The sequence below is a fragment of the Oncorhynchus gorbuscha genome, unplaced genomic scaffold (genome assembly GCF_021184085.1).
Source record: "Oncorhynchus gorbuscha isolate QuinsamMale2020 ecotype Even-year unplaced genomic scaffold, OgorEven_v1.0 Un_scaffold_1253, whole genome shotgun sequence".
Classification (NCBI taxonomy): Eukaryota; Metazoa; Chordata; class Actinopteri; order Salmoniformes; family Salmonidae; genus Oncorhynchus; species Oncorhynchus gorbuscha.
In genome coordinates this window covers 112,756-131,939 of record NW_025746085.1, presented here as the reverse complement: position 1 = coordinate 131,939, position 19,184 = coordinate 112,756, and the positions used below count along the sequence as shown (strand labels likewise).

General features: G+C 41.4%; 7 non-coding genes across 7 annotated transcripts; all 7 read right to left on the bottom strand.

Moving 5' to 3' along the window:
* Positions 1 to 2,174: 2,174 nt before the first annotated feature.
* Positions 2,175 to 2,246, bottom strand: trnae-uuc. The gene has a single exon. It is a non-coding gene; the product is annotated as a tRNA-Glu (tRNA).
* A 3,012-nt stretch (positions 2,247 to 5,258) lies between these two features.
* Positions 5,259 to 5,331, bottom strand: trnac-aca. The gene has a single exon. It is a non-coding gene; the product is annotated as a tRNA-Cys (tRNA).
* Positions 5,332 to 5,917: 586 nt separating this feature from the next.
* trnar-acg lies at positions 5,918 to 5,990 on the bottom strand. The gene has a single exon. It is a non-coding gene; the product is annotated as a tRNA-Arg (tRNA).
* Positions 5,991 to 14,496: 8,506 nt separating this feature from the next.
* On the bottom strand, positions 14,497 to 14,568 carry trnae-uuc. The gene has a single exon. It is a non-coding gene; the product is annotated as a tRNA-Glu (tRNA).
* A 509-nt stretch (positions 14,569 to 15,077) lies between these two features.
* On the bottom strand, positions 15,078 to 15,149 carry trnae-uuc. Its single transcript has one exon. It is a non-coding gene; the product is annotated as a tRNA-Glu (tRNA).
* Positions 15,150 to 18,500: 3,351 nt separating this feature from the next.
* Positions 18,501 to 18,572, bottom strand: trnae-uuc. Its single transcript has one exon. It is a non-coding gene; the product is annotated as a tRNA-Glu (tRNA).
* Positions 18,573 to 18,785: 213 nt separating this feature from the next.
* On the bottom strand, positions 18,786 to 18,858 carry trnar-acg. The gene has a single exon. It is a non-coding gene; the product is annotated as a tRNA-Arg (tRNA).
* Between the last annotated feature and the right edge of the window lie 326 nt (positions 18,859 to 19,184).

Genomic DNA, 19,184 nt, shown 5'->3' with positions numbered 1-19,184 from the left:
TCACAGCTAGACCAGTGTACACAGTCATAGCGTCTGTCAACAACAAGGTTCCTTGGTTTTCTGTTTCAGATGCATATCTTAATTTGATCCTCCTGGTGTTGCATGAATTTTACTGCAGAGAAATAAATGCAGCCATGAAGTGTATTCAACGTTTAAAAACCCTTGTATAATTTGAATCTACATAACATGTCACATTTCCTGTTGCTGAGGGAATATTGTTGTGTTGTGAGAAACTGCTGCATTTGTTGTTACACAAGTGGAAACCCTACGAAAATATATTCTTTCCCATACCGGGAGTTGAACCCCGGCCACCTGGGTGAAAACCAGGAATCCTAACCGCTAGACCATATGGGAAGACACATACTTAAAATACACATCACAGACAAATCTTTAAATGTTGACATTATGCCTGTTGGATTCAAAAACTACATCTTTTTTTCTCAGAGATGTTGGGGAATGTCCAGATGAAATCCATCTAAAATGTGTTTAAAGTGAGAACAGCCAGAAACACTGAAAGGTATACAGTATCATTCCCAGCTTGATTTCAGTCAATTAAATAAAGTATTGAGCCAGCCAGGAGTAAAACCTAGAATCTTCTGATCCGTAGTCAGACACGTTATCCATTTCGCCACTGGCCCAACATCTAAGCTGAAGTCAGGTCACAGCTAGACCAGTGTTCACAGTCATGGCGTTACACAAGTGGGTACCTAACGAAAATATATTGTTTCCATACCGGCAGTTGAACCTAGTCTACCTGGGTGAAAACCAGGAATCCTAACCGCTAGACCATATGGGAAGACACATACTATATATGAATGAGTGATGGTACAGAGCAGCATACAGTAGATGGTATCGAGTACAGTATATACATATGAGATGAGTGTGTAGACAAAGTAAACAAAGTGGCATAGTTAAAGTGGCTAGTGATACATGTGTTACATAAGGATGCAGTCGATGATGTAGAGTACAGTATATACATATGCATATGAGATGAATAATGTAGGGTAAGTAACATTATATAAGGTAGCATTGTTTAAAGTGGCTAGCGATATATTTACATCATTTCCCATCAATTCCCATTATTAAAATGGCTGGAGTTGGGTCAGTGTCAATGACAGTGTGTTGGCAGCAGCCACTCAATGTTAGTGGTGGCTGTTTAACAGTATGATGGCCTTGAGATAGAAGCTGTTTTTCAGTCTCTCGGTCCCAGCTTTGATGCACCTGTACTGACCTCGCCTTCTGGATGATAGCGGGGTGAACAGGCAGTGGTTCGGGTGGTTGATGTCCTTGATGATCTTTATGGCCTTCCTGTAACAACGGGTGGTGTAGGTGTCCTGGAGGGCAGGTAGTTTGCCCCCGGTGATGCGTTAGAAGTCCTCACTACACTCTGGAGAGCCTTACGGTTGAGAGCGGAGCAGTTGCCGTACCAGGCGGTGATACAGCCCGCCAGGATGCTCTCGATTATGCATCTGTAGAAGTTTGTGAGTGCTTTTGGTGACAAGCCGAATTTCTTCAGCCTCCTGAGGTTGAATAGGCGCTGCTGCGCCTTCTTCACGACGCTGTCAGTGTGAGTGGACCAATTCAGTTTGTCTGTGATGTGTATGCCGAGGAACTTAAAACTAGCTACCCTCTCCACTACTGTTCCATCGATGTGGATAGGGGTGTTCCCTCTGCTGTTTCCTGAAGTCCACAATCATCTCCTTAGTTTTGTTGACGTTGAGTGTGAGGTTATTTTCCTGACACCACACTCCGAGGGTAAACAGTATCATTCCCAGCTTGATTTCAGTCAATTAAGTAAATTATTGAGCCAGCCAGGAGTCGAACCTAGAATCTTCTGATCCGTAGTCAGACACGTTATCCATTGCGCGCCACTGGCCCCACGTCTAAGCTAAAGTCAGGTCACAGCTAGACCAGTGTACACAGTCATAGCATCTGTCAAAAACAAGGTTCCTTGGTTTTCTGTTTCAGATGCATATGTTAATTTGATCCTCCTGTTGTTGCATGAATTTTACTGCAGAGCAAGAAATGCAGCCATGAAGTTTATTCAACGTTTAAAAAGCTTTGTATAATTTGAATATACATAACATGTCCTGTTGCTCAGGGAATATTGTTGTGTTGTGTGAAACTGTGGCATCTGTTGTTACACAAGTGGGTACCTAACGATAAGATGATCTTTCCCATACCGGGAGTTGAACCCGGGCCACCTGGGTGAAAACCAGGAATCCTAACCGCTAGACCATATGGGAAGACACATACTTAAAATACACATCACAGACAAATCTTTAAATGTTGACATTATGCCTGTTGGATTCAAAAACTACATCTTTTTTTCTCAGAGATGTTGGGGAATGTCCAGATGAAATCCGTCTAAAATGTGTTTAAAGTGAGAACAGCCAGAAGCACTGAAAGGTATACAGTATCATTCCCAGCTTGATTTCAGTCAATTAAATAAAGTATTGAGCCAGCCAGGAGTCAAACCTAGAATCTTCTGATCTGTAGTCAGACACGTTATCCATTTCGCCACTGGCACCACGTCTAAGCTGAAGTCAGGTCACAGCTAGACCAGTGTACACAGTCATGGCGTCTGTCAACAACAAGGTTCCTTGGTTTTCTGTTTCAGATGCATATCTTAATTTGATCCTCCTGTTGTTGCATGAATTTTACTGCAGAGCAAGAAATGCAGCCATGAAGTGTATTCAACGTTTTAAAAAATTGTATAATTCGAATCTACATGACATGTCACATTTCATGTTGCTGAGGGAATATTGTTGTGTTGTGAGAAACTGCTGCATCTGTTGTTACACAAGTGGGTACCTAATGACAAGACATCATTTCCCATACCGGGAGTTGAGCCCGGGCCACCTGGGTGAAAACCAGGAATCCTAACCGCTAGACCATATGGGAAGACAAATACTTAAAATACACATCACAGACAAATCTTTAAATGTTGACATTATGCCTGTTTGATTTAAAAGCTACATCTTTTTTTAATACAGTATCATTCCCTGCTTGATTTCAGTCACTTAAACAAAGTATTGAGCCAGCCAGGAGTCGAACCTAGAATCTTCTGATCCGTAGTCAGACACGTTATCCATTCAAATCAAATCAAATCAAATTTTATTTGTCACATACACATGGTTAGCAGATGTTAATGCGAGTGTAGCGAAATGCTTGTGCTTCTAGTTCCGACAATGCAGTGATAACCAACAAGTAATCTAACTAACAATTCCAAAACTACTGTCTTATACACAGTGTAAGGGGATAAGGAACATGTACATAAGGATATATGAATGAGTGATGGTACAGAGCAGCATACAGTAGATGGTATCGAGTACAGTATATACATATGAGATGAGTGTGTAGACAAAGTAAACAAAGTGGCATAGTTAAAGTGGCTAGTGATACATGTGTTACATAAGGATGCAGTCGATGATGTAGAGTACAGTATATACATATGCATATGAGATGAATAATGTAGGGTAAGTAACATTATATAAGGTAGCATTGTTTAAAGTGGCTAGTGATATATTTACATCATTTCCCATCAATTCCCATTATTAAAATGGCTGGAGTTGGGTCAGTGTCAATGACAGTGTGTTGGCAGCAGCCACTCAATGTTAGTGGTGGCTGTTTAACAGTCTGATGGCCTTGAGATAGAAGCTGTTTTTCAGTCTCTCGGTCCCAGCTTTGATGCACCTGTACTGACCTCGCCTTCTGGATGATAGCGGGGTGAACAGGCAGTGGTTCGGGTGGTTGATGTCCTTGATGATCTTTATGGCCTTCCTGTAACAACGGGTGGTGTAGGTGTCCTGGAGGGCAGGTAGTTTGCCCCCGGTGATGCGTTGTGCAGTCCTCACTACCCTCTGGAGAGCCTTACGGTTGAGGCGGAGCAGTTGCCGTACCAGGCGGTGATACAGCCCGCCAGGATGCTCTCGATTGTGCATCTGTAGAAGTTTGTGAGTGCTTTTGGTGACAAGCCGAATTTCTTCAGCCTCCTGAGGTTGAATAGGCGCTGCTGCGCCTTCTTCACGACGCTGTCAGTGTGAGTGGACCAATTCAGTTTGTCTGTGATGTGTATGCCGAGGAACTTAAAACTAGCTACCCTCTCCACTACTGTTCCATCGTTGTGGATAGGGGGGTGTTCCCTCTGCTGATTCCTGAAGTCCACAATCATCTCCTTAGTTTTGTTGATGTTGAGTGTGAGGTTATTTTCCTGACACCACACTCCGAGGGCCCTCACCTCCTCCCTGTAGGCCGTCTCGTCGTTGTTGGTAATCAAGCCTACCACTGTTGTGTCGTCCGCAAACTTGATGATTGAGTTGGAGCGTGCGTGGCCACGCAGTCGTGGGTGAACAGGGAGTACAGGAGAGGGCTCAGAACGCACCTTGTGGGGCCCCGTGTTGAGGATCAGCGGGGAGGAGATGTTGTTGCCTACCCTCACTGGCACCACGTCTAAGCTGAAGTAAGGTCACAGCTAGACAAATGTACACAGTCATGGCGTCTGTCAACAACAAGGTTCCTTGGTTTTCTGTTTCAGATGCATATCTTAATTTGATCCTCCTGTTGTTGCATGAATTTTACTGCAGAGCAAGAAATGCAGCCATGAAGTGTATTCAACGTTTAAAAAACATTATATAATATGAATATACATAACAAGTCACATTTCCTGTTGCTGAGGGAATATTGTTGTGTTGTGAGAAACTGCTGCATCTGTTGTTACACAAGTGGGTACCTAACGAAAATATATTCTTTCCCATACAGGGAGTTGAACCCGGGCCACCTGGGTGAAAACAAGGAATCCTAACCACTAGACCATATGGGAAGACACATACTTAAAATACACATCACAGACAAATCTTTAAATGTTGACATTATGCCTGTTTGATTTAAAAGCTACATCTTTTTTTTTTAATACAGTATAATTCCCTGCTTGATTTCAGTCAATTAAACAAAGTATTGAGCCAGCCAGGAGTCGAACCTAGAATCTTTTGATCCGTAGTCAGACACGTTATCCATTCAAATCAAATCAAATCAAATGTTATTCGTCACATACACATGGTTAGCAGATGTTAATGAGAGTGTAGCGAAATGCTTGTGCTTCTAGTTCCGACAATGCAGTGATAACCAACAAGTAATCTAACTAACAATTCCAAAACTATGAAATCTGTCTAAAATGTGTTTGAAGTGAGAACAGCCAGAAGCACTGAAAGGTATACAGTATCATTCCCAGCTTGATTTCAATCAATTAAGTAAATTATTGAGCCAGCCAGGAGTCGAACCTAGAATCTTCTGATCTGTAGTCAGACACGTTATCCATTGTGCCACTGGCCCCACGTCTAAAATGAAGTCAGGTCACAGCTAGACCAGTGTACACAGTCATAACGTCTGTCAACAAAAAGGTTCCTTGATTTTCTGTTTCAGATGCATATCTTAATTTGATCCTCCTGTTGTTGCATGAATTTTACTGCAGAGCAAGAAATGCAGCCATGAAGTGTATTCAACATTTAAAAAACGTTATATAATATGAATCTACATAACATATCACATTTCCTGTTGCTGAGTGAATATTGTTGTTTTGTGTGAAAGTACTGCATCTGTTGTTACACAAGTGAGTACCTAATGACAAGTTATTCTTTCCCATACCGGGAGTTGAACCCGGGCCACCTGGGTGAAAACCAGGAATCCTAACCTCTAGACCATATGGGAAGACACCTACTTAAAACACACATCACAGACAAATCTTTAAATGTTGACATTATGCCTGTTGGATTCAAAAACTACATATTTTTTCCTCAGAGATGTTGGGGAATGTCCAGATGAAATCAATCTAAAATGTGTTTAAAGTGAGAACAGCCAGAAGCACTGAAAGGTATACAGTATCATTCCCAGCTTGATTTCAGTCAATTAAACAAAGTATTGAGCCAGCCAGGAGTCGAACCTAGAATCTTCTGATCCGTAGTCAGACACGTTATCCATTGCGCCACTGGCCCCACGTCTAAGCTGAAGTCAGGTCACAGCTAGAACAGTGTACACAGTCATGGCGTCTGTCAACAAAAAGGTTCCTTGGTTTTCTGTTTCAGATGCATATCTTAATTTGATCCTCCTGTTGTTGCATGAATTTTACTGCAGAGCAAGAAATGCAGCCATGAAGTGTATTCAACGTTTAAAAAGCTTTGTATAATTTTAATCTACATAACAAGTCACATTTCCTGTTGCTGAGGGAATATTGTTGTGTTGTGTGAAACTGCTGCATCTGTTGTTACACAAGTGGGTACCTAACGAAAATATATTCTTTCCCATACCGTGAGTTGAACCCAGGCCACCTGGGTGAAAACCAGGAATCCTAACCGATAGACCATATGGGTAGACACATACTTAAAATACACATCACAGACAAATCTTTAAATGTTGATATTATGCCTGTTGGATTCAAAAACTACATCTTTTTTCTCAGAGATGTTGGGGAATGTCCAGATGAAATGTGTCTAAAATGTGTTTGAAGTGAGAACAGCCAGAAGCACTGAAAGGTATACAGTATCATTCCCAGCTTGATTTCAGTCAATTAAATAAAGTATTGAGCCAGCCAGGAGTCGAACCTAGAATCTTCTGATCCGTAGTCAGACACATTATCCATTACGCCACTGGCCCCACATCTAATCTGAAGTCAGGTCACAGCAAGACCAGTGTACACAGTCATGGCGTCTGTCAACAACAAGTTTCCTTGGTTTTCTGTTTCAGATGCATATCTTAATTTGATCCTCCTGTTGTTGCATGAATTTTACTGCAGAGCAAGAAATGCAGCCATGAAGTTTATTCAACGTTTAAAAAGCTTTGTATATACATAACATGTCACATTTCCTGTTGCTGAGGGAATTTTGTTGTGTTGTGTGAAACTGCTGCATCTGTTGTTACACAAGTGGGTACCTAACGAAAATATATTGTTTCCCATACCGGGAGTTGAACCCAGTCTACCTTGGTGAAAACCAGGAATCCTAACCGCTAGACCATATGGGAAGACACATACTTAAAATACACATCACAGACAAATCTTTAAATGTTGACATTATGCCTGTTGGAATTAAAAGCTACATCTTTTTTTCTCAGAGATGTTGGGGAATGCCCAGATGAAATCCGTCTAAAATGTGTTTGAAGTGAGAACAGCCAGAAGCACTGAAAGGTATACAGTATCATTCCCAGCTTGATTTCAGTCAATTAAACAAATTATTGAGCAAGCTAGGAGTCGAACCTAGAATCTTCTGATCCGTAGTCAGACACGTTATACATAGCACCACTGGCCCCACGTCTAAGCTTAAGTCAGGTCACAGCTAGACCAGTGTACACAGTCATAGTGTCTGTCAAAAACAAGGTTTTCCGTTTCAGAAGCATATTTTAATTTGATCCTCCTGTTGTTGCATGAATTTTACTACAGGGCAAGAAATGCAGCCATGAAGTCTATTCAACGTTTAAAAGCCTTGTATAATTTGAATCTACATGACATGTCACATTTGTTGTTGCTGAGGGAATATTGTTGTGTTGTGTGAAAGTGGTGCATCTGTTGTTACACAAGTGGGTACCTAATGACAAGATATCCTTTCCCATACCGGGAGTTGAACCCGGGCCACCTTGGTGAAAACCAGGAATCCTAACCGCTAGACCATATGGGAAGAAACAAACTTAAAATACACATCACAGACAAATCTTTAAATGTTGATATTATGCCTGTTGGATTCAAAAACTACATCTTTTTTAATACAGTATCATTCCCTGCTTGATTTCAGTCAATTAAACAAAGTATTGAGCCAGCCAGGAGTCGAACCTAGAATCTTCTGATCCGTAGTCAGACACGTTATCCATTCAAATCAAATCAAATCAAATTTTATTTGTCACATACACATGGTTAGCAGATGTTAATGCGAGTGTAGCGAAATGCTTGTGCTTCTAGTTCCGACAATGCAGTGATAACCAACAAGTAATCTAACTAACAATTCCAAAACTATTGTCTTATACACAGTGTAAGGGGATAAGGAACATGTACATAAGGATATATGAATGAGTGATGGTACAGAGCAGCATACAGTAGATGGTATCGAGTACAGTATATACATATGAGATGAGTGTGTAGACAAAGTAAACAAAGTGGCATAGTTAAAGTGGCTAGTGATACATGTGTTACATAAGGATGCAGTCGATGATGTAGAGTACAGTATATACATATGCATATGAGATGAATAATGTAGGGTAAGTAACATTATATAAGGTAGCATTGTTTAAAGTGGCTAGTGATATATTTACATCATTTCCCATCAATTCCCATTATTAAAATGGCTGGAGTTGGGTCAGTGTCAATGACAGTGTGTTGGCAGCAGCCACTCAATGTTAGTGGTGGCTGTTTAACAGTCTGATGGCCTTGAAATAGAAGCTGTTTTTCAGTCTCTCGGTCCCAGCTTTGATGCACCTGTACTGACCTCGCCTTCTGGATGATAGCGGGGTGAACAGGCAGTGGTTCGGGTGGTTGATGTCCTTGATGATCTTTATGGCCTTCCTGTAACAACGGGTGGTGTAGGTGTCCTGGAGGGCAGGTAGTTTGCCCCCGGTGATGCGTTGTGCAGTCCTCACTACCCTCTGGAGAGCCTTACGGTTGAGGGCGGAGCAGTTGCCGTACCAGGCGGTGATACAGCCCGCCAGGATGCTCTCGATTGTGCATCTGTAGAAGTTTGTGAGTGCTTTTGGTGACAAGCCGAATTTCTTCAGCCTCCTGAGGTTGAATAGGCGCTGCTGCGCCTTCTTCACGACGCTGTCAGTGTGAGTGGACCAATTCAGTTTGTCTGTGATGTGTATGCCGAGGAACTTAAAACTAGCTACCCTCTCCACTACTGTTCCATCGATGTGGATGGGGGGTGTTCCCTCTGCTGTTTCCTGAAGTCCACAATCATCTCCTTAGTTTTGTTGACGTTGAGTGTGAGGTTATTTTCCTGATACCACACTCCGAGGGCCCTCACCTCCTCCCTGTAGGCCGTCTCGTCGTTGTTGGTAATCAAGCCTACCACTGTTGTGTCGTCCGCAAACTTGATGATTGATTTGGAGGCGTGCTTGGCCACGCAGTCGTGGGTGAACAGGGAGTACAGGAGAGGGCTCAGAACGCACCTTTGTGGGGCCCCCGTGTTGAGGATCCTTCTGTAGCTCAGTTGGTAGAGCATGGCGCTTGTAATGCCAGGGTAGTGGGTTCGATTCCCGGGACCACCCATACGTAGAATGTATGCACACATGACTGTAAGTCGCTTTGGATAAAAGCGTCTGCTAAATGGCATATTATTATTATATTATATTATAGGATCAGCGGGGAGGAGATGTTGTTGCCTACCCTCACTGGCACCACGTCTAAGCTGAAGTCAGGTCACAGCTAGACAAATGTACACAGTCAAAAGCGTCTGTCAACAACAAGGTTCCTTGGTTTTCTGTTTCAGATGCATATCTTAATTTGATCCTCCTGTTGTTGCATGAATTTTACTGCAGAGCAAGAAATGCAACCATGAAGTGTATTTAACGTTTAAAAAGCCTTGTATAATTTGAATCTACATAACATGTCACATTTCCTGAGCGAATATTGTTGTGTTGTGAGAAACTGCTGGATCTGTTGTTACACAAGTGCGTACCTAACGACAAGATATTCTTTCCCATACCGGGAGTTGAACCCAGGCAACCTGGGTGAAAACCAGGAATCCTAACTGCTAGACGATATGGGAAGACACATACTTAAAATACACATCACAGACAAATCTTTAAATGTTGACATTATGCCTGTTGGATTTAAAAGCATCTGTTGTTACACAAGTGGATACCCTACGAAAATATATTCTTTCCCATACCGGGAGTTGAACCCAGGCCACCTGGGTGAAAACCAGGAATCATAAGCGCTAGACCATATAGGCAGATACATACTTAAAATACACATCCCAGACAAATCTTTAAATGTTGACATCATGCCTATTGGATTTAAAAGCTACATCTTTTTTTTCTCAGAGATGTTGGGGAATGTCCACATGAAATCCGTCTAAAATGTGTTTGAAGTGAGAACAGCCAGAAGCACTGAAAGGTATACAGTATCATTCCCAGCTTGATTTCAGTCTATTAAACAAAGTATTGAGCCAGCCAGGAGTCAAAACTAGAATCTTCTGATCCATAGTCAGAAACATTATCCATTGCGCCACTGGCCCCACATCTAAGCTGAAGTCAGGTCACAGCTAGACAAGTGTACACAGTCATAGCGTCTCTCAACAAGGTTATTTTTTTTCTGTTTCAGATGCATATCTTAATTTGATCCTCCTGGTGTTGCATGCATTTTACTGCAGAACAAGAAATCCAGCCATGAAGTTTATTCAACGTTTAAAAAGCTTTGTATAATTTCAATATACATAACATGTCACATTTCCTGTTGCTGAGGGAATATTGTTGTGTTGTGTGAAACTGCTGCATCTGTTGTTACACAAGTGGGTACCTAACGAAAATATATTCTTTCCCATACCGGGAGTTGAACCTAGGCCACCTGGGTGAAAACCAGGAATCCTAACCGCTAGACCATATGGGAAGACACATACTTAAAATACACATCACAGACAAATCTTTAAATGTTGACATTATGCCTGTTGGATTCAAAAACTACATCTTTTTTTCTCAGAGATGTTGGGGAATGTCCAGATGAAATCCATCTAAAATGTGTTTAAAGTGAGAACAGCCAGAAACACTGAAAGGTATACAGTATCATTCCCAGCTTGATTTCAGTCAATTAAATAAAGTATTGAGCCAGCCAGGAGTAAAACCTAGAATCTTCTGATCCGTAGTCAGACACGTTATCCATTTCGCCACTGGCCCAAAGTCTAAGCTGAAGTCAGGTCACAGCTAGACCAGTGTTCACAGTCATGGCGTCTGTCAACAACAAGGTTCCTTGGTTTTCTGTTTCAGATGCATATCTTAATTTGATCCTCCTGTTGTTGCATGAATTTTACTGCAGAGCAAGAAATGCAGCCATGAAGTCTATTCAACGTTTAAAAAGCCTTGTATAATTTGAATCTACATAACATGTCACATTTCCTGTTGCTGAGGGAATATTGTTGTGTTGTGAGAAACTGCTGCATCTGTTGTTACACAAGTGGGTACCTAACGAAAATATATTGTTTCCATACCGGCAGTTGAACCTAGTCTACCTGGGTGAAAACCAGGAATCCTAACCGCTAGACCATATGGGAAGACACATACTATATATGAATGAGTGATGGTACAGAGCAGCATACAGTAGATGGTATCGAGTACAGTATATACATATGAGATGAGTGTGTAGACAAAGTAAACAAAGTGGCATAGTTAAAGTGGCTAGTGATACATGTGTTACATAAGGATGCAGTCGATGATGTAGAGTACAGTATATACATATGCATATGAGATGAATAATGTAGGGTAAGTAACATTATATAAGGTAGCATTGTTTAAAGTGGCTAGCGATATATTTACATCATTTCCCATCAATTCCCATTATTAAAATGGCTGGAGTTGGGTCAGTGTCAATGACAGTGTGTTGGCAGCAGCCACTCAATGTTAGTGGTGGCTGTTTAACAGTCTGATGGCCTTGAGATAGAAGCTGTTTTTCAGTCTCTCGGTCCCAGCTTTGATGCACCTGTACTGACCTCGCCTTCTGGATGATAGCGGGATGAACAGGCAGTGGTTCGGGTGGTTGATGTCCTTGATGATCTTTATGGCCTTCCTGTAACAACGGGTGGTGTAGGTGTCCTGGAGGGCAGGTAGTTTGCCCCCGGTGATGCGTTGTGCAGTTCTCACTACCCTCTGGAGAGCCTTACGGTTGAGGGCGGAGCAGTTGCCGTACCAGGCGGTGATACAGCCCGCCAGGATGCTCTCGATTGTGCATCTGTAGAAGTTTGTGAGTGCTTTTGGTGACAAGCCGAATTTCTTCAGCCTCCTGAGGTTGAATAGGCGCTGCTGCGCCTTCTTCACGACGCTGTCAGTGTGAGTGGACCAATTCAGTTTGTCTGTGATGTGTATGCCGAGGAACTTAAAACTAGCTACCCTCTCCACTACTGTTCCATCGATGTGGATAGGGGGGGTGTTCCCTCTGGTGTTTCCTGAAGTCCACAATCATCTCCTTAGTTTTGTTGACGTTGAGTGTGAGGTTATTTTCCTGACACCACACTCCGAGGGCCCTCCCCTCCTCCCTGTAGGCCGTCTCGTCGTTGTTGGTAATCAAGCCTACCACTGTTGTGTCGTCCGCAAACTTGATGATTGAGTTGGAGGCGTGCGTGGCCACGCAGTCGTGGGTGAACAGGGAGTACAGGAGAGGGCTCAGAACGCACCCTTGTGGGGCCCCCGTGTTGAGGATCAGCGGGGAGGAGATGTTGTTGCCTACCCTCACTGGCACCACGTCTAAGCCGAAGTCAGGTCACAGCTAGACAAATGTACACAGTCATAGCGTCTGTCAACAACAAGGTTCCTTGGTTTTCTTTTTCAGATGCATATCTTAATTTGATCCTCCTGTTGTTGCATGAATTTTACTGCAGAGCAAGAAATGCAGCCATGAAGTGTATTCATCGTTTAAAAAGCATTGTATAATTGGAATCTACATGACATGTCACATTTGCTGTTGCTGAGGGAATATTGTTGTGTTTTGTGAAACTGCTGAATCTGTTGTTACACAAGTGCGTACCTAATGACAAGTTATTCTTTCCCATACCGGGAGTTGAACACGGGCCACCTGGGTGAAAACCAGGAATCCTTACCGCTAGACCATATGGGAAGAAACATACTTAAAATACACATCACAGTCAAATCTTTAAATGTTGACATTATGCCTGTTTGATATAAAAGCTACATCTTTTTTTAATACAGTATCATTCCCTGCTTGATTTCAGTCAATTAAACAAAGTATTGAGACAGCCAGGAGTCGAACCTAGAATCTTCTAATCCGTAGTCAAACAAGTTATCCATTGCGCCACTGGCACCACGTCTAAGATGAAGTCAGGTCACAGCTAGACCAGTGTACACAGTCATAGCGTTTCTCAACAAAAAGGTTCCTTGGTTTTCTGTTTCAGATGCATATGTTAATTTGATCCTCCTGTTGTTGCATGAATTTTACTGCAGGGCAAGAAATGAAGCCATGAAGTGTATTCAACGTTTAAAAAGCCTTGTATAATTTCAATCTACATAACATGTCACATTTCCTGTTGCTGAGGGAATATTGTTACAGTTGTGAGAAACTGCTGCATCTGTTGTTACACAAGTGCGTACCTAACGACAAGATATTCTTTCCCATACAGGGAGCTGAACCCAGGGCACCTGGGTGAAAACCAGGAATCCTAACTGCTAGACCATATGGGAAGACACATACTTAAAATACACATCACAGACAAATCTTTAAATGTTGATATTATGCCTGTTGGATTTAACAGCATCATCTTTTTTCTCAGAGATGTTGGGGAATGTCCAGATGAAATCCATCTAAAATGTGTTTGAAGTGACAACAGCCAGAAGCACTGAAAGGTATACAGTATCATTCCCAGCTTGATTTCAGTCAATTAAATATAATAATGAGGCAGCCAGGAGTCGAACCTAGAATCTACTGATCCATAGTCAGACACATTATCCATTGCGCCACTGGCCCCACGTCTAAGGTAAAGTCAGGTTACAGCTAGACCAGTGTACACAGTCATAGCGTCTGTCAACAACAAGGTTCCTTGGTTTTCTGTATCAGATGCATATCTTAATTTGATCCTCCTGTTGTTGCATTAATTTTACTGCAGAGGAAGACATGCAGCCATGAAGTGTATTCAACGTTTAAAAAGCCTTGTATAATTTGAATCTACATGACATGTCACATTTCCTGTTGCTGAGGGAATATTGTTTTGTGAAACTGCTGCATCTGTTGTTACACAAGTGCGTACCTAACGACAAGTTATTCTTTCTTATACCGGGAGTTGAACCTACGCCACCTGGGTGAAAACCAGGAATCCTATTCAACGTTTAAAAACCCTTGTATAATTTGAATCTACATAAAATTTAACATTTCCTGTTGCTGAGGGAATACTGTTGTGTTATGTGAAACCACTGCAATTTGATCCTCCTGTTGTTGCATGAATTTTACTGCAGAGCAAGAAATGCAGCCATGAAGTGTATTCAAAGTTTAAAAAGCCTTGTATAATTTGAATCTACATGACTTTTCCTGTTTCTGAGAGAATATTGTTGTGTTGTGAGAAACTGCTGCATCTGTTGTTACACAAGTGGGTACCTAACGAAAATATATTCTTTCCCATACCGGGAGTTGAACCCGGGGCACCTGGGTGAAAACCAGGAATCCTATTCAACGTTTAAAAACCCTTGTATAATTTGAATCTACATAAAATTTAACATTTCCTGTTGCTTAGGGAATACTGTTGTGTTGTGAGAAACTGCTGCATCTGTTCTTACACAAGTGGGTACCTAACGAAAATATATTCTTTCCCATACCGGGAGTTGAACCCGGGCCACCTGGGTGAAAACCAGGAATCCTTACCGCTAGACCATATGGGAAGAAACATACTTAAAATACACATCACAGTCAAATCTTTAAATGTTGACATTATGCCTGTTTGATATAAAAGCTACATCTTTTTTTTAATACAGTATCATTCCCTGCTTGATTTCAGTCAATTAAACAAAGTATTGAGACAGCCAGGAGTCGAACCTAGAATCTTCTAATCCATAGTCAAACAAGTTATCCATTGCGCCACTGGCACCACGTCTAAGATGAAGTCAGGTCACAGCTAGACCAGTGTACACAGTCATAGCGTCTCTCAACAACAAGGTTCCTTGGTTTTCTGTTTCAGATGCATATGTTAATTTGATCCTCCTGTTGTTGCATGAATTTTACTGCAGAGCAAGAAATGCAGCCATGAAGTGTATTCAACGTTTAAAAAACGTTATATAATATGAATCTACATAACATGTCACATTTCCTGTTGCTGAGTGAATATTGTTGTGTTGTGTGAAATTACTGCATCTGTTGTTACACAAGTGCGTACCTAATGACAAGTTATTCTTTCCCATACCGGGAGTTGAACCCGGGCCACCTGGGTGAAAACCAGGAATCCTAACCGCTAGACCATATGGGAAGCAACATACTTAAAATACACATCACAGACAAATCTTTAAATGTTGACATTATGCCTGTTGGATTCAAAAACTACATCTTTTTTCTCAGAGATGTTGGGGAATGTCCAGATGAAATCCGTCTAAAATGTGTTTAAAGTGAGAACAGCCAGAAGAACTGAAAGGTATACAGTATCATTCCCAGCTTGATTTCAGTCAATTAAATAAAGTATTGAGCCAGCCAGGAGTCAAACCTGGAATCTTCTGATCCGTAGTCAGACACGTTATCCATTTCGCCACTGGACCCACATCTAAGCTGAAGTCAGGTCACAGCTAGACCAGTGTACACAGTCATGGCGTCTGTCAACAACAAGGTTCCTTGGTTTTCTGTTTCAGATGCATATCTTAATTTGATCCTCCTGTTGTTGCATGAATTTTAGTGCAGAGCAAGAAATGCAGCCATGAAGTGTATTCAACGTTTAAAAAGACTTGTATAATTTGAATCTACATAACAAGTCACATTTCCTGTTGCTGAGGGAATATTGTTGTGTTGTGAGAAACTGCTGCATCTGTTGTTACACAAGTGGGTAACCTAACGAAAATATATTCTTTCCCATACCGGGAGTTGAACCCGGGCCACCTGGGTGAAAACCAAGAATCCTAACCGCTAGACCATATGGGAAGACACATACTTAAAATACACATCACAGACAAATCTTTAAATGTTGACATTATGCCTGTTGGATTCAAAAACTACATCTTTTTTTCTCAGAGATGTTGGGGAATGTCCAGATGAAATCCGTCTAAAATGTGTTTGAAGTGAGAACAGCCAGAAGCACTGAAAGGTATACAGTATCATTCCCAGCTTGATTTCAGTCAAATAAGTAAATTTTTGAGCCAGCCTGGAGTCGAACCTAGAATCTTCTGATCCGTAGTCAGACACATTATCCACTGCGCCACTGGCCCCACGTCTAAGCTGAAGTCAGGTCACAGCTAGACCAGTGTACACAGTCATAGCGTCTGTCAACAACAAGGTTCCTTGGTTTTCTGTATCAGATGCATATCTTAATTTGATCCTCCTGTTGTTGCATTAATTTTACTGCAGAGGAAGACATGCAGCCATGAAGTGTATTCAACGTTAAAAAAGCCTTGTATAATTTGAATCTACATGACATGTCACATTTCCTGTTGCTGAGGGAATATTGTTTTGTGAAACTGCTGCATCTGTTGTTACACAAGTGCGTACCTAACGACAAGTTATTCTTTCTTATACCGGGAGTTGAACCTACGCCACCTGGGTGAAAACCAGGAATCCTATTCAACGTTTAAAAACCCTTGTATAATTTGAATCTACATAAAATTTAACATTTCCTGTTGCTGAGGGAATACTGTTGTGTTATGTGAAACCACTGCAATTTGATCCTCCTGTTGTTGCATGAATTTTACTGCAGAGCAAGAAATGCAGCCATGAAGTGTATTCAAAGTTTAAAAAGCCTTGTATAATTTGAATCTACATGACTTTTCCTGTTTCTGAGAGAATATTGTTGTGTTGTGAGAAACTGCTGCATCTGTTGTTACACAAGTGGGTACCTAACGAAAATATATTCTTTCCCATACCGGGAGTTGAACCCGGGGCACCTGGGTGAAAACCAGGAATCCTATTCAACGTTTAAAAACCCTTGTATAGTTTGAATCTACATAAAATTTAACATTTCCTGTTGCTGAGGGAATACTGTTGTGTTGTGAGAAACTGCTGCATCTGTTGTTACACAAGTGGGTACCTAACGATAAGATGATCTTTCCCATACCGGGAGTTGAACCCTGGCCACCTGGGTGAAAACCAGGAATCCTAACCGCTAGACCATAGGAGAAAACACATACTTACTCCTTGTTTTTCGGTTTCAGATGCATGTCTTAATTTGATCCTCCTGTTGTTGCATGAATTTTACTGCAGAGCAAGAAATGCAGCCATGAAGTTTATTCAACGTTTAAAAAGCTTTGTATAATTTGAATCTACATAACATGTACATTTCCTGTTGCTGAGGGAATATTGTTGTGTTGTGAGAAACTGCTGCATCTGTTGTTACACAAGTGCGTACCTAACGACAAGATATTCTTTCCCATCCCGGGAGTTGAACTCTGGCAACCTGGGTGAAAACCAGGAATCCTAAACGCTAGACCATATGGGAAAACACATAATTAAAATACACATCACAGACAAATCTTTAAATGTTGACATTATGCCTGTTGGATTCAAAAGCTACATTTTTTTTTTTTGAGGTGATGGGGAATGTCCAGATGAAATCCGTCTAAAATGAGTTTGAAGTGAGAACAGCCAGAAGCACTGAAAGCTAACAGTATCATTCCCAGCTTGATTTCAGTCAATTAAATAAACTATTGAGGCAGCCAGGAGTCAAACCTTGCATGTTCTGGTCTGTAATTAGACACATTATCCATTGCGCCACTGGCACCACGTCTAAGTTGAAGTCAGGTCACAGCTAGACCAGTTTACACAGTCATGGCGTCTGTCAAAAACAAGGTTCCTTGGTTTTCTGTTTCAGATGCATATCTTAATTTGATCCTCCTGTTGTTGCATGAATTTTACTGCAGAGCAAGAAATGCAGCCATGAAGTGTATTCAACGTTTAAAAACCCTTGTATAATTTGAATCTACATAACATGTCACATTTCCTGTTGCTGAGGGAATATTGTTGTGTTGTGAGAAACTGCTGCATCTGTTGTTACACAAGTGGATACCCTACGAAAATATATTCTTTCCCATAACGGGAGTTGAACCCGGGCGAAAACCAGGAATCCTAACCGCTAGACCATATGGGAAGATACATACTGAAAAATACACATCACAGACAAATCTTTAAATGTTGACATTATGACTGTTGGATTTAAAAGCGACATCTTTTTTTCTCAGAGATGTTGGGGAATGTCCAGATGATTTCGGTCAATTCAATAAAATGATTTCGGTCAGTTCAATAAAGTATTGAGCCAGCCAGGAGTTGAAACTAGAATCTTCTGATCCGTAGTCAGACACTTTATCCATTGCGCCACTGGCCCCACGCCTAAACTGAAGTCAGGTCACAGCTAGACCAGTGTACACAGTCATGGCGTCTGTCAACATCAAGGTTCCTTGGTTTTCTGTTTCAGATGCATATCTTAATTTGATCCTCCTGTTGTTGCATGAATTTTACTGCAGAGCAAGAAATGCAGCCATGAAGTGTATTCAACGTTTAAAAAGCTTTGTATAATTTGAATCTACATAACAAGTCACATTTCCTGTTGCTGAGGGAATCTTGTTGTGTTGTGAGAAACTGCTGCATCTGTTGTTACACAAGTGGGTACCTAACGAAAATATATTCTTTCCCATACCGGGAGTTGAACCCGGGCCACCTGGGTGAAAACCAGGAATCCTAACCGCTAGACCATATGGGATGACACATACTTAAAATACACATCACAGACAAATCTTTAAATGTTGACATTATGCCTGTTGGATTTAAAAGCTACATCTTTTTTTTTCTCAGAGATGTTGGGGAATGTCCAGATGAAATCCGTCTAAAATGTGTTTAAAGTGAGAACAGCCAGAAGCACTGAAAGGTATACAGTATCATTCCCAGCTTGATTTCAGTCAATTAAATAAAGTATTGAGCCAGCCAGGAGTCGAACCTAGAATCTTCTGATCCGTAGTCAGACACGTTATCCATTGCGCCACTGGCCCCACGTCTAAGCTGAAGTCAGGTCACAGCTAGACCAGTGTACACAGTCATAGCGTTTCTCAACAACAAGGTTCCTTGGTTTTCTGTTTCAGATGCATATCTTAATTTGATCCTCCTGTTGTTGCATGAATTTTACTGCAGAGCAAGAAATGCAGCCATGAAGTGTATTCAACGTTTAAAAAGCCTTGTATAATTTTAATCTACATAACAAGTCACATTTCCTGTTGCTGAGGGAATATTGTTGTGTTGTGAGAAACTGCTGCATCTGTTGTTACACAAGTGGGTACCTAAAGAAAATATATTCTTTACCATACCGGGAGTTGAACCC